This window comes from Apium graveolens, chromosome 2, assembly GCF_009905375.1.
Source record: "Apium graveolens cultivar Ventura chromosome 2, ASM990537v1, whole genome shotgun sequence".
Lineage (NCBI taxonomy): Eukaryota > Viridiplantae > Streptophyta > Magnoliopsida > Apiales > Apiaceae > Apium > Apium graveolens.
The window spans coordinates 125991812-126005883 of record NC_133648.1 but is presented as its reverse complement, the minus strand read 5'-3'; the positions used below and the strand labels follow the sequence as shown (position 1 = coordinate 126005883).

The 14072-nt window shown below is 35.9% G+C and overlaps 1 non-coding gene across 1 annotated transcript; it reads right to left on the bottom strand.

Moving 5' to 3' along the window:
* Positions 1-9087: 9087 nt before the first annotated feature.
* LOC141710011 (small nucleolar RNA R71) lies at positions 9088-9194 on the bottom strand. The gene has a single exon (XR_012570555.1). It is a non-coding gene; the product is annotated as a small nucleolar RNA R71 (small nucleolar RNA).
* Positions 9195-14072: the final 4878 nt, after the last annotated feature.

The window sequence follows — 14072 nt, the reverse complement described above, 5'->3', positions numbered from 1 at the left end:
TTTTGATATTTTTGAGCGAAATGCTTCAGAAATACTTTGAATCTTGACGAGGATCAAACTCGTAAAACAGTGTTTACGGAAATATCGTAAACCACAATAACATGAAACAATGATTATGGATTGAATCATAAACTTTATTCAAAACCGAACTCTTCAAATTAATACTTATTTTGCTGTCATATCAAATTAGATATCACTACGAACTTTGATGCTCACAACATTCCATACTGAAGTCAACATCATTCATCTATATTAATACCACCTTTGATATTTAACAACAATGTAAGTATCAGCATAAATCAAAATCTGAATCAAAACCGCACTTTACCATTATTCCAAAACAGAAATAGTTGATAAATCATTTATTCTATGAATATCAAAAACAATATGATAATTTAGATTAGGATCATCCTCCGACGGACGTACTATCACATGCTGATCAGCCCGTGTGATAGAACAAGGTCAGTATTCATAGAAATGTGACCCCAAATAGACGAGTACTCAAACAAAAAGGCATAACTAGCCTGTGGCAAAATGGTGTCATAATATTCCATATGGCACTTAGAAATAGCCCTCCGCTGGACCGTCCGTCCCGGTCACTTACGCAATTATGATCCAATCTTAAAACCTTTTATTGAAATGGGGTCATAATAATCGACACCCGAAATAATTTTATTCGCCCAGTTCTTGGGTAGGAATATTCGCAACCAAATCACTTTTATCAAAATCCAAAACATTTATAAATTCGATAATTGGATAAGTAAAATCACTTGACTATTCTGAACATAGAATAGCAGATGAGTATTTGCATGAACATAATTATTTAATTCAGCGATATGTAAAACATCTATCTATCTTGAACTGAGAATAGGGAAAGTAATACTTGCATGATAAGATTTAAAATAAATATCACTTGAACAATAAGTGATGATAGGGATACTTGCCTTTGAGTTTTTAGCAGTTAGTCACACTCGCAAACACGCATCTATTCTGACAATCTGCCTCAAGACATCACCGTCCTTCTTTTCAACACTTGACTGATATGCTGCTCCTGCGATTGCTAGAAGCCAGACACCCAATACCATTCCATTTTACTCTTTATCCAACATCTTGTCCCGATTAACTCGAGAGTTCCGCATCTATAATTAAAATATAGAACTTTAATTGTCTAATCGATAATCACTCGACGAACTGCGCGTCAAAAGCCTATCGACTACCCATACGATAGCCCACATATAAATATATCAGCCAAACACAGGAATCTTGACCCACATATGCACATAATTCACATAGCACGTAAGCACATAATCCACGTATCACATAATTCATATCACATATGACTCAGTTCGTCCAAAGGGTCGACTCGGTACGTTTAAAACTGAAATCGGGTCCAAAAATATGATTTATTGATCAATAATCGACTTAGAATGACTTGTAAAACAAGCAACCTTTCGAAACAAAATGATTTGGGTCTCGAAAGTATTTTTATTGAAAGCAGAATATTTTTCTGAGTCTATACGCGTTCGTTTCGTATTAAACGGACGAACGGTTGATTTATTATGAATTTTTGAACATTTTTCGGAATAAAAACAATCTCCGAATCATTTAATAATAAAATAATATGGCTCGAACACCCGAAAATAATTTTATAAGAATTATCGAGCCTGGAAAATAATGTAAAATAATATTTTAAAACTCGAAACTATTTTTCGGAATTTTTAAATCAATTTTAAATAATTAAATCTAATTATTAGATCAATTAAAATTAATTAATAACTACTTAAATTAATTAATCAATTAAAATTTAAATTAATTGACCAATTAAATAATTAATTATCAACTAAAATTAATTAATTAAATAATTAAGATTTATTTTTGAATTAAAATAAATTTTCAGAATTTAAAATAATGATTTTGAAAATAAAAAAAAATGAATTTTCAGAATAAAAGAAACTAAATTTTGATTTAAAATAAAATAGAAATTGCAGAAACAGGTTCTTAGAAAACAGATTGGATAATTTAGGATCGAACCCGGGTCAGAAATAAAACCCACGGGTCATAATTCGGGTCATACCGGGTTGCCAAGAACACGAAGAACTCGCCGGACCAAACGCAGAATCCGGCGAGCTTCATCGTTTCCGGCGAACCGCGGTGAAGTCCAGGCAAAGCTCAGGCAACCTCCAATCCTCTCCGATTCCTTCAGTTTTTCAGTGCAACCTCTTCCAAATCACTTTTTAACCATGAATCAAACAACAAAAACCTCAAACGATCACCAAACACTCGATTCCGGCGAGTATAATACCAAAAACCGGCGACACAGTCGGAAAATTGCAATACGCGTGTTTGACAACCAAATTCAACAAACAATATCTCAAAACAATGTTGAGAATCATACAAACACATTCCTATATTCAAAATCAACAGCAAATACACGAATCAGAAAGCCCTAATTTTCGAATAAAAAACCCTAAAATCGATTTTGAATTTTACCAACTGTTGAAACGATTTGATGATATAAAATGATAGAGAATGGTCTGTGATTCATTTTGGTTATTCATAATTGTGATTTGGTGTTCAATAACACCTTCAAAACTGACTTTGATTTTCAGAACTCTTCAAGAACACCAAGAACACATAATCAAGAAATTTTCAGAAAATCAAACCTTAATTTCTATATGATACTGAACTCTATTTTTGAAGTATAATATACCAAATCGACCATAAAAACATGCTCTACAACATGGAAGCATCAAATCACATCAACAACATCAAGAACAAATTTTCATAATTTAATTACTAAATAATTCGAATATAAATAATTAAATAAGAAAATTACCATGATTTCTGGGCAGAAACTGATGATTGATTCAGAAAGAAGATTTCGAGAGCTTCGTTTTGATATGCTGCACGCCCGAATCGGAGTTCGATAACGCCTTCGTTCGTGTGTTTGATTCTCGGGAACGTATTGGTTTCTCGGGTTTTTCTCTGTATTTACGGTGTTTTAACTGGTTGCAAATGAATAAACGGAATAAACGAAATAAGAAATAGGCTATTTATATTTATGAAATATTGGATCATTCTGGATCGTTTTGGATCGTTAAATTAGTTGCTTAGCCGCTAAGTAACTACAAAAATGATACAATTCAATACCAGAATTGGATAATTATCAAAACCGAGCTTTTTATAAAACACTATATACGAGAATAACGTAAAAATATCCCGTCTCTCGTGAATACGGGTTTTATTGATTACCGAAATAACTATCGTATCGAAAATATTGCGCCGGGCCGCGCACGGGTCAAACCGTAATCCGGATCGAAAAAGTCAAAATACGGAAAATGTCCAGAATTACCAGATTGGGTTAGGAAGGAGTTTTCGGAAGAGTTTCGGCTTATAAAAACGCAAAAACGGTTGAAGTCGGATGATTCCCGGCTTTATAAAATAATTTTGGTAATTATTCAGAAAATAATTAATAATACATAAATCAATATAAAATCATCTAACAGTCCAAAAATTACCAGAAAAAAATATCACAATTATCTATATTTTATTCTGGACATATAAAAATTAAAATACTCAAATAATATCACATCTAAACACCCAAACATCAATTCCACTTATCAGATAATTCACCAAAATTCACCAAAATTCACATAAAATCACATAAACAATTCCAAATAATTATAAAAATAATATCTGAAAATATGGGATATTACAGAAACAATCTATTTCAAGCACAAATAATTCGAATTTATAGATTTTTAAACATGAAAATATGATTTCGAGAAGAGTAGCATACACAACATGGTTGATCATCATATTAACATCTTAAAACTAGCATGCATGGCTAAACATGATTATATAGTAAAATTTCAGTAGCATGCAAAGGTTTTTAAAGTATGGTTTCTCCATAAAACACTTAGTTAAAATATATATAAAATGTATCTCATAGGGAGCTCTTGAATTTATAAGAATCAAGAGTTTCTCTTTGAAGATCACACAAAAGCTACACATGCTACCATGAAACTTCATCTCCCAAATCACAAAACTCTTGGGAAGTATATAAAATAAATGTAGGTGGAAGAATTACACTAGGGAATATGAGAAATGGAATGGAAAAATGGAAGGGAGTGGGGGAGGGGGTTCTCGGCCGAGAGCAAGGAGAGGGAAGAGGAGGAGAGAAAAAGGGAGGTGAGTTAGAGTGTGGTGTGAGTGAAATGATTTCTCACATTTTGTTTTTGGTTTTATGCCTTTGATTGACTAAAAGAAATGAGTGGAAATGAGAATGTACAAGAATACCCTCTAGCTAAAGTTATGCCATTTTGCATGTAAGGTTAATGTGGTAATTTGGTTAACAACAAGTGAGTTAGTGGGGTTGGAAAGGTCTCCTTTGCCCTTTAATAGAATGGAAGAGTGATTTGCATACAAGGGTTTCCATGTAATTTACTAATTATAACAAATAAATTTTTAAAGATTTATTTTTATAAAATAAAATACAAGTTCAAAAATTATAAAATTTATACCATAAAATAACTTGGATTTTTAGAAATTTTATAAGATCACTTTTGAAATTTGTGAATGAAATAACTTTTAAATAAAAAAATTTCCAAGGTTTAGAATATTCCTTATAAATCAAAAATAAGGGAAATAAATAAACTTTTGCTTTGAAAAATCATATTCTACATAAAGCAATTTATAATGCAGAAATTTTCATTCACACAACGTACAATCATTAAGTATATTTACATTTGGCTCTAATATTATACAAAGTTCACAAATAATATTACACAAAATGTCGGTCGTAACATCATATTTAAGAGATTTATTCAATTTTAGCAGTTCATCTCTAACATACAAAGCCTCATCTCTTTCTTCCTGAGTTTGATGGAATATAACTAACTCTTTTTCTAAGTAGTCATTTCTATTTTTAAGAGCAAGACTTTCAGATTTTAATCTTTCATTTTTTAAAGTCTGATCTCTAAAACTAATGAACATGGTTTTGAGATATAATCTTAGCTCAGAAATATCATCAGTATGAAAAGCAAGAGTTGAATGAGGTACCTTCAATTCAGCAGTTCCAGAACTACTATCAGCATTTGCCATCAAGGCATAGTTCACCTCTTCTTCAGAATCTGAAGTGTCTACCCAGTTTTTCTTCTTTGTGATAAGTGCCTGGCCTTTATCATTTTTTCCTTTCTTGCAGTCAGGAGAGATGTGGCCTCTTTCACCATAATTGTAGCATTTGACATTTGAGTTGTCTCCTCTGTCAGACTTTCTTCCTTTGCCTTCAGACTTTTTGAACCCTTTGATCCATCTCAAGTTCATGAGTCTTGAGCATACCATAAATTTCATCAAGAGTAGTTTCAGCAAGGTCATAGTTGTCTCTTATGGTAGTAGACTTCAAATCCCAATTTTCAGGAAGAGCTAAAAGGAATTTTAGATTTGAATCTTCAAGATCATATTCCTTGTCTACCAGTGATAGATCATTCAAGAGTTTGGCAAACCCATCATATAAATCCGTTAATGATTCATAAGCTTTTGAATCAAGGTGCTCATACTCTTGTGTGAGTATAGTCTTCCTGTTTTTTTATGGCTTCAGTTCCCTGGCACCTTGTCTCCAAAGCATCCAATATTTCCTTTGCAGTCTTGCATCCAATTACCCAGTTTGACATGACATTGTCAATTGCACTATGAAGTAGATGCCTTACCCTTGCATCCTTGGCAATAGATGAGATGTCTTCAGGTGTGTAATCACCTTTCTCCTTTGGTATCATCTTTGCTGGTTGATCAGCAACTGCAACAGAGAGCTTGGTAGGCTTTCATGGTCCATCATTAATTCTATCAAGGTATTCTGGATCTGTGGCTTCCAGAAATATAGCCATCTTTACCTTCCATATAGGATACTCAAATGCTCTCAGTATGGGAACCCTAATACTCTCATATCGACTGTGTGTGTGATTGTTTTGAGTATCTTGAGTTTTGGTGGGCTTAGGTGGAGTTTGTGTTTCGTCAAACATGATTGTAAACTGGATCTCACTGTTTGTATATCAACAGAGAGGCTCTGATACCACTTGTTAGGTCACACAACACTATAGAAGGGGGTTGAATATAGTGTTTATACAATCAAATCGGTTTAAAACACAAGTATGTAACAATAATCAAGTTTATTCAATATAATAAGCTCTGTTACAAAGTAGGTTAAACTACTCTCTCAGTGATGAACAATATCACTAAGAGCTGCTAGGTTACAATGAATAATCTTTCTCGTGAATGATAACACATCTAGTGTAAACCCTAATCTGTGTTTATATAGTACACAGTTACAAGATATCCTCTAATTGATATGGAATATAATTCTGTCTCCTAAAATATATTAATCAGATATTATCTTTTGTAGTCCTATAGCTGTCCAACTCTTTATGCATATCTTCTTTTGTTTTATTCCAGATCCTCTTCTATAAATCAGTCGCATTCCTTATCTGAAGTTCCCGCACTTAAGTCCTGATATAAATCCTGACGGCCTTAAGTTCTGATATAAGTTCTGACTTCAGTAAGTTCTGATTTCCAGTAAGTCTTGATAAGTCCTGATATTAAGTTCTGAAACTAAACACAACAGATTAGACATGACATCACAAATATATCTAACACCTCCTTAAAAGGATTCCGTCCGGGAATCAGATAGAAAACAAATGGGGGTACTTTTCTAGCATTGCGCTCTCTAGTTCCCAAGTCGACTCCTCCACATTATGATTCTGTCGTAGCACTCTGACTAGCTTGATCACTTTGTTCTAAAGTACCTGCTCCTTTTTATCCATGATCTTCACTGGTTGCTCTACGTAAGTCAGGTCTGGTTACATGTCCACATGCTCGTATTCCAGTATGTGCCTGAAATCCCGATGATAATTCCTTAGCATTACCACATGGAACACATTATGAACTTCTTGTAGGTTCGGGGGTAGGGCTAGCTCGTAATCTAACTTCCCAATCCGTCTTAGTATCTCAAAAGGTCCAATATATCTTGGGCTTAGTTTCCTTTTCTTTCCAAACCTCATCAATCCTTTCCAAGGGGATACCTTTAGCAGTACTAAGTTACTTACTTCATACTCCTTGTCATTTTGGGCTAAGTTTACATACATCCTCTTTTGGTCTTGGGCTGCTACAAGCCGTCCTCTGATTAGATCCACTATGTCTTTGGTCCTTTGGACCACTTCGGGTCCGAGCATCTTTCGCTCTCCCACTTCATCCCAGTATAAGGGAGATCGGCACCTTCTTTCATATAGGGCCTTGTAAGGCGGCATTCCGATGCTGGCATGAAAGCTATTATTATAAGAAAACTCGATCAACGGCAAGTGATCATCCCAACTTCCTTTAAAGTCGCACAGACTCTCAACATATCCTCTAGTGTCTGGATGGTCCTTTCACTTTGCCCGTCCATTTGGGGATGGTAAGCGGTACTCATGTTTAATTTGGTTCCCGCACATTCTTGAAAACTTCTCCAAAATCTGGAGTTGCATCTGGGGTCTCGGTCTGAGACAATGGACGTGGGGACTCCATGTCGCGTCACTATTTCCTTAAGGTAAATGTCCACCGGTCTATCGACTGTGTATCTCTCATTGATAGGAATGAAGTGAGCTGACTTTGTTAGTCGGTCTACAATTACCAATATGGCATCGTGATTGGCTTTCGTCCTTGGTAAGCCTACAACAAAATCCATAGCTATATGTTCCCATTTCCATTCGGGAATCTCCAGGGGTCGTAAAAGTCCACCGGGTCTCTGGTGCTCCACATTTACTCTTTGGCAAGTTAAACATTTTCTTACCCATTCTGCTATGTCCCTATACATCTTGGTGCTCCCCGGGTGAATGGAATACCTTGAACTATGGATTTCATCCAAAATCTCATCTTTAAGCTCTTGAACATTCGGAACCCAAATCCTGTAGGAATACCTCATTATCCCTTTATAATCTCTCTCGGTATGGATCTCTTCTCCAATAATTGGTGTCTATTCAGCTTCTATATCTTTGGTGGATATCTTGTATTATGGTACTCGTGCAACAAAAGTTGGCGTTTATCAGTTTCGTGTTATCTGATTAATGTCATCACCATTACATGCTAAGGTTAAGAACAATAAGGCTATTGAATGAAGTATTTAATAAAGTTAGAATCCCATGTTTGTCATATATATTAATTCAATCATCTTTACTATCTTAGTTATAATTGTTAATTTAATTCTTAGTTATAAACAACCTCAATTTGGTATCGTCTTAGCATTGAATAATAACCATACATTGTTTTTTAAGTGCATAAATTAATTAGTTAACCAAGCCAGTCTCTGTGGGAATAAACTAGAAAAGATTCTATATTACTTGCGAATGCGTATACTTGTGTGTATTATTAGCACGTGTTTAGCGACTAATAAGTTTTTTGGCGCCGCTGCCGGGGACTGCAGTGTTAATTTTTAGTTTATGTATTTTCCATCAGTGGTCGTTAAAGTGCATTGACTCGGACATTGTTACTTATTTGTTTCCTTGTCTTATTTCAGGTTCTCTAGCGAGGGTGTATGCATACGCGTTCGTGTACTTGTAAGAGAACACTGGATAAAGCCGAGGAAGAAGTTGTGGTGGTTTGAAAGGAAGTTTTTGAAGAAGAAAAGAAGGTAGAAGAAGAAGAGAAAGTCGAGGAACCAGTTTGAGCAGAGATGGGTGATCAAGTAGAAAATCCTAAGGCTTTGATGAACTATTCTTAGCCTAAGATCAATGACATTCAGTCAAGCATCATCAGACCAACCATCAGGGCTAACACTTTTGAGATCAAGTCAAGCACAATTCAGATGATACAGAACTCAGTTCAGTTTGGGGGTTCTCCTACTGAAGAACCAACATGCACATCAGGGATTTCATCGAGATCTGTGACACAATCAAGTTGAATGATGTGACTGAAGATGCTATCAAGCTGCGACTCTTCCCATTCTCTCTGAGGGACAAAGCTAAGTGTTGGTTACATTCTCTACCAGCAGGGTCTATCACCACTTGGGAAGATCTTGCTCAAAAATTTCTCACTAAATTCTTCCCTATGGCGAAGACTGCTGCAATCAGGAATGCTCTTACTCAGTTTGCTCAGCAAAATGGAGAATCTCTGTGTGAGGCTTGGGATCGATATAAGGAGATGCTAAGGAAGTGCCCACACCATGGCATGCCTGATTAGATGATTATTAACTATTTCTACAATGGATTGGGTGCTACTTCTAGATCCATGCTCGATGCAGCATCAGGAGGAGCCTTGTGGGCTAAAAGCTATAATGAAGCTTATGAACTTATTGAACTGATGGCTGCTAATGATTACCAGAATCCTTCCCAGAGACTGACTCAGGGAAAAGTAGCAGGAATTCTAGAGTTGGATACAACAACTGCTATAGCTTCCTAACTTAAGGCTTTGACGATGAAGGTGGACACTTTGGCTAATCATGGGGTTAATCAAATTGCTAGTGTCTGTGAGCTTTACGATGGTGCCCATGAGACTGATCAGTACGTAATTTCTAATGAATCAGCTCAGTTCGTGAGCAACTTTCAGCGTTCGCAGCAACCTGTGCCAGCCACTTATTATCCCAACAACCGCAATCATCCTAATTTCAGTTGGAGCAACGCTCAAAATGTGGTTCAACAGCCTTATCAGCAATATCCATCTAAGCAATACAACCCCTGGTTTTTAGCAACCGTAATATGCACCTATACAACAACTTCAGCTGTAACAAGCTAATGAAAAATCTAAATTAGAGGAGTTGAAGCTAATGTGAAAGGGTCAAGTTGTTTCTATCAAGACCTTGGAAAATCAAATTGGGCAAATTGCCAATGCCTTGCTAAATCGTCAACCTGGTACTCTACCTAGTGACACTGAAGTTCCAAGAAGGAAGGAAGCTAATGAGCAGGTAAAGGCAATCACTTTGAGGTCTGGAAAGGTTGCGAATCCCGAACAAACTCAAGCGTTGACTAAAGAAGTTGAGGATGATAAAGAAGTAGAGCAGCAAGAAGTAGAAGTGGAACCAAGGAAGACTACTGTTGAGCACACTCCTCCTAGGGTAATACAGGGGAGAAACAGATCTATCTTCCACCGCCTTTTCCTAAGCGGCTGCAGAAGAAAAAGTTGGACAAGCAATTTGAGAAGTTTCTGGAGGTGTTCAAAAAACTTCATATCAACATACCTTTCGTTGAGGATCTTGAGCAAATGCCTAGTTACGCAAAGTTTATGAAAGGTATTCTCTCTCGAAAAGTGAAGCTAGATGATTTAGAAAGTGTCGCTCTCACGGGGGAATGCAGTGTTGTGTTGTAATAGAAGTTGCCTCCGAAGCTTAAAGATCCAGGAAGCTTCACTATTATGTGTACTATCGGAAAAGTGTCTTTTGACAGATGCTTATGTGACTTTGGAGCTAGCATCAATCTGATGCCTTTGTCAATCTTCAAGCAGTTAGACTTACCTGATCTAAAACCGACTTATATGACCTTGCAGTTGGCCGACCATTCTATTACATATCTGCGAGGTATTGTGGAGGATGTCTTGGTCAAGGTTGATAAAGTCATCTTCCCTGCTGATTTCATCATTCTTGATTTAAAGGAGGATAAGAAGATTCCCATAATCTTGGGAAGACCTTTCTTGGCGAATGGCCGAACCTTGATAGATGTTAGGAATATATTGTGTACTTGATGATAAGCTAAACAAAACACCTTAGTAGATTTAACTTAATGAATTTTGTAGCACCCGAAGGATGATCAATTATAGTCCCGACGGATGATTCAATATAGTCCCGACGGATGACTAATTGATATCCATCGAGTGAGTAGCTTATGTAACAATAAGTAATGTAGCACATTTCTGCGAACAACTTTGTATAAATTCTGTAGTAGGTTATGAATCATGTAGACTTCTAGTAGATCTGCAGAATAGGTTGATTAAATATAAATATAAGATGTCTTGTAATTCTGCACAAATGAAATGGAGTCAAGTGATAAATGGCTACCCGACAGATGATCAACAAATCTACCCGACGGATGATCAACAAGGCTACCCAACGGATAACAAGCATGTACCCGACGGATGATCAATTCAAATATCTGTTGATAGTGACAACACAGTCGCATGCGTCGAGTGTTTGGAAAAAGGAATGTGGAAGCCTGTTTAGCAGGGTTTTGAGAACAAAGAAGCATTACCATTTCCATGCAAATTATGAAGATTTTCAAAGATGCTGGAATAGAGTAGTGAAGCAGCATGGAGTTAGACTTGATAGGTTTTGTTTTATTATCTTGTCTTATTCTATGTAAACTTGGTGATATATAAACCAAGTGTAGCAAGTAGAACAACAACAACAATAGACTAAGCAAAACATATTTTCAGAGAAACATTTGTAAGCTGTATCCTATAGCATTTCTCTGCAAGTTTAGTTGTTCACTTGTAAAGCAGCTGTGAGCTATTCAAGCTTCACAGGGTTCTCTTGATATATATATATATAGTGGATACATTCAAATCCACTAGAAAGTTTTAAAGACTTGAGTTTTTATTACTTTATGTTTGATTAACTTAACTCTCTATTGTGCACTTTGCAAATTGATATAATTTGAGTTAGAACCATTTCTCATAAATCTCAAAAAGAAGCCAGAATTATATTCAACCCCCCTTCTGTAATTCTTGTTGTATTGTTAGGGAATAACAATTGGTATCAGAGCAAGCTCTTGAAGTACAAAGAGTTTAAAGATCACAACAAAACAGCAAGATGAACTAGAAGGATGTTGGAGTCAAGATTCCATTTCTGGACAAGGATAATTATCATCACTGGAAGGTGAAGATGCACCTACATCTTCTTTCTCAAGATGAGACCTATGTGGATTGCATAAAGAGAGGTCCTTATGTGCCAATGAGAGCTGCAACAGGCAATGAACCATCTGTTCCCAAGCCTAGGCATGAATGATCAGATCCTGATATTGAGCAAGTCAGGAAAGACAAGAAGACCATGAATATATTATTCAATAGAGTTGATGGTGATATGTTTGATAACATCATTAACTGCAAAACAGCCAAGAAGGTTTGGGACACAATTCAGATTATCTGTGATGGTACTGAGCAAGTTAGGGAGAATAAGATGCAGTTATTAATTCAGCAATATGAGTACTTTCATTGTAAAGATAGTGAGTCTCTCACCGACATTTTTAGTAGATTTCAAAAACTGCTAAATGCAATTAAGTTGCATGGAAGAGTCTATCAGACAAAAGACTCAAATCTCAAGTTCCTTAGATCTCTTCCAAGGGAATGGAAACCAATGACAGTCTCATTGAGAAACTCTCAAGATTACAAGGAGTTTACTCTGGAGAGACTGTATGGCATCCTAAAAACTTATGAGCTTGAAATAGAGCAAGATGAGAGGATGGAGAAAGGAAGGAAGAAAGGAGGATCCATAGCACTGGTTACTGAGTTAGAGAAAGAGAAAGAGGTGAAGGTAGAAGCTGTTGAGTCTACTACAAAGGTCTGTGAAAATAAGGGCAAGGGGCTGGTAGCTGAAAATAAAGATTCATTGAGCCAAGATGACATGGATGATATTGATGAACATCTTGCATTTCTTTCCAGAAGATTTTCCAAGCTCAAGTTCAAGAAGAACTTTGGAGCAGCTAAACCAAATGGAAACATGGTGGATAAATCAAAATTCAAATGTTTCAAATGCGGCTTGGCAGGGCATTTTGCCAGTGAGTATAGAAAGTCAGATTCCATCAAGAAGAAGTTTGAGCCTGTGAATTATAAACAGAAGTATTTTGAGTTGCTCAAACAAAAGAAAAGGGCTTTTATTACACAAGAAAATGACTGGGCAGCAAATGGTCTGGAGGAAGATGAAGATGTCAGCTATGTCAATCTAGCCCTGATGGCCAAGTCTGATGAAACAGAATTAAGTTCTTCAAGTAATCAGGTAATCACCACTAACCTAGCACATTTATATAAGGCTGAGTGTAATGATGCAATTAATGGCATGTCTACAGAATTATATCATTTGCGTGTTACACTTAAGTCTCTCACTAAGGAAAATGCTAAAATCAAAGAAAATAATATGTTTTTAAGTTAGAAGAATAATGTGCTAGAGTCTCAGTTTATTGAATTTGAGAAATTGAAACTAGAATGTAAGATTGCTAAGGAGGAATTAACTGAGTCCTTGAAGAAAGAAGAGATTTTGAAGAAGCAACTTGAACGAGAACAAGAGGTGATTAAGGCATGGAAATCATCCAGAGATGTCCATGCTCAAATCACCAAAGTTCAAGGTATTGAGTTCTTTTGTGATGCAGCCTGGAAAAATAGTAAGGAGAAGCTGGAATCCAATTTGGTTGAAGGATTGCTAACAGATGTGAACTCGACGGATGATGAGAGTCATCCGTCAGATAATCAAAAGGATTATCCGTCAAGTGACACAAATCCTCATTTGTCGGCTGTGAGCAAAGCCAAACTTGCCAAGTTAAATGAAAAGTATGGATCAGTTTCCAAAAACTTTGTTTCAGGAGAATCAAGTCAAGTGAAGAAGGAGAAGAAATTGAATGTTGGTCATCTATCTATCAAGCAATTGAATGATATATTAGAAAAGATTGAGGTTAAAACAAAAACTAAAAAGAAAAACAATAGAAATGGGAAAGTAGGAATTAACAAACATAACAACTACACACCTGATAAATATGCTCCAAGAAAAATATGTGTTAAGTGTGGTAGTGTTAATCATCTGTCAGGTAATTGTAAACTTGCTATGCCTATGAATGATATGTCTGCACAGAATAGGAATGCACAATTTGCTAATATGTCATTTACACCTAATCCTTATTATGCTGCATTTAGTATACCTCAAATGCCATTTAGCATGCCTTACTGGAATAACATGTTTGTAAACAGCATACCTTTTCCTGTTAATCAAAATGTGCATGATAATTCTGTTTTAATGACTGGTTTCAAAGGTCCAACTCAAATGACTAAGGATGAATCTGATATCCCCAACTCAAATGAGATCAAACCTAAGAAACAAAAGAAGAAAGCTAACAAGGCAGGACCCAAGGAAACTT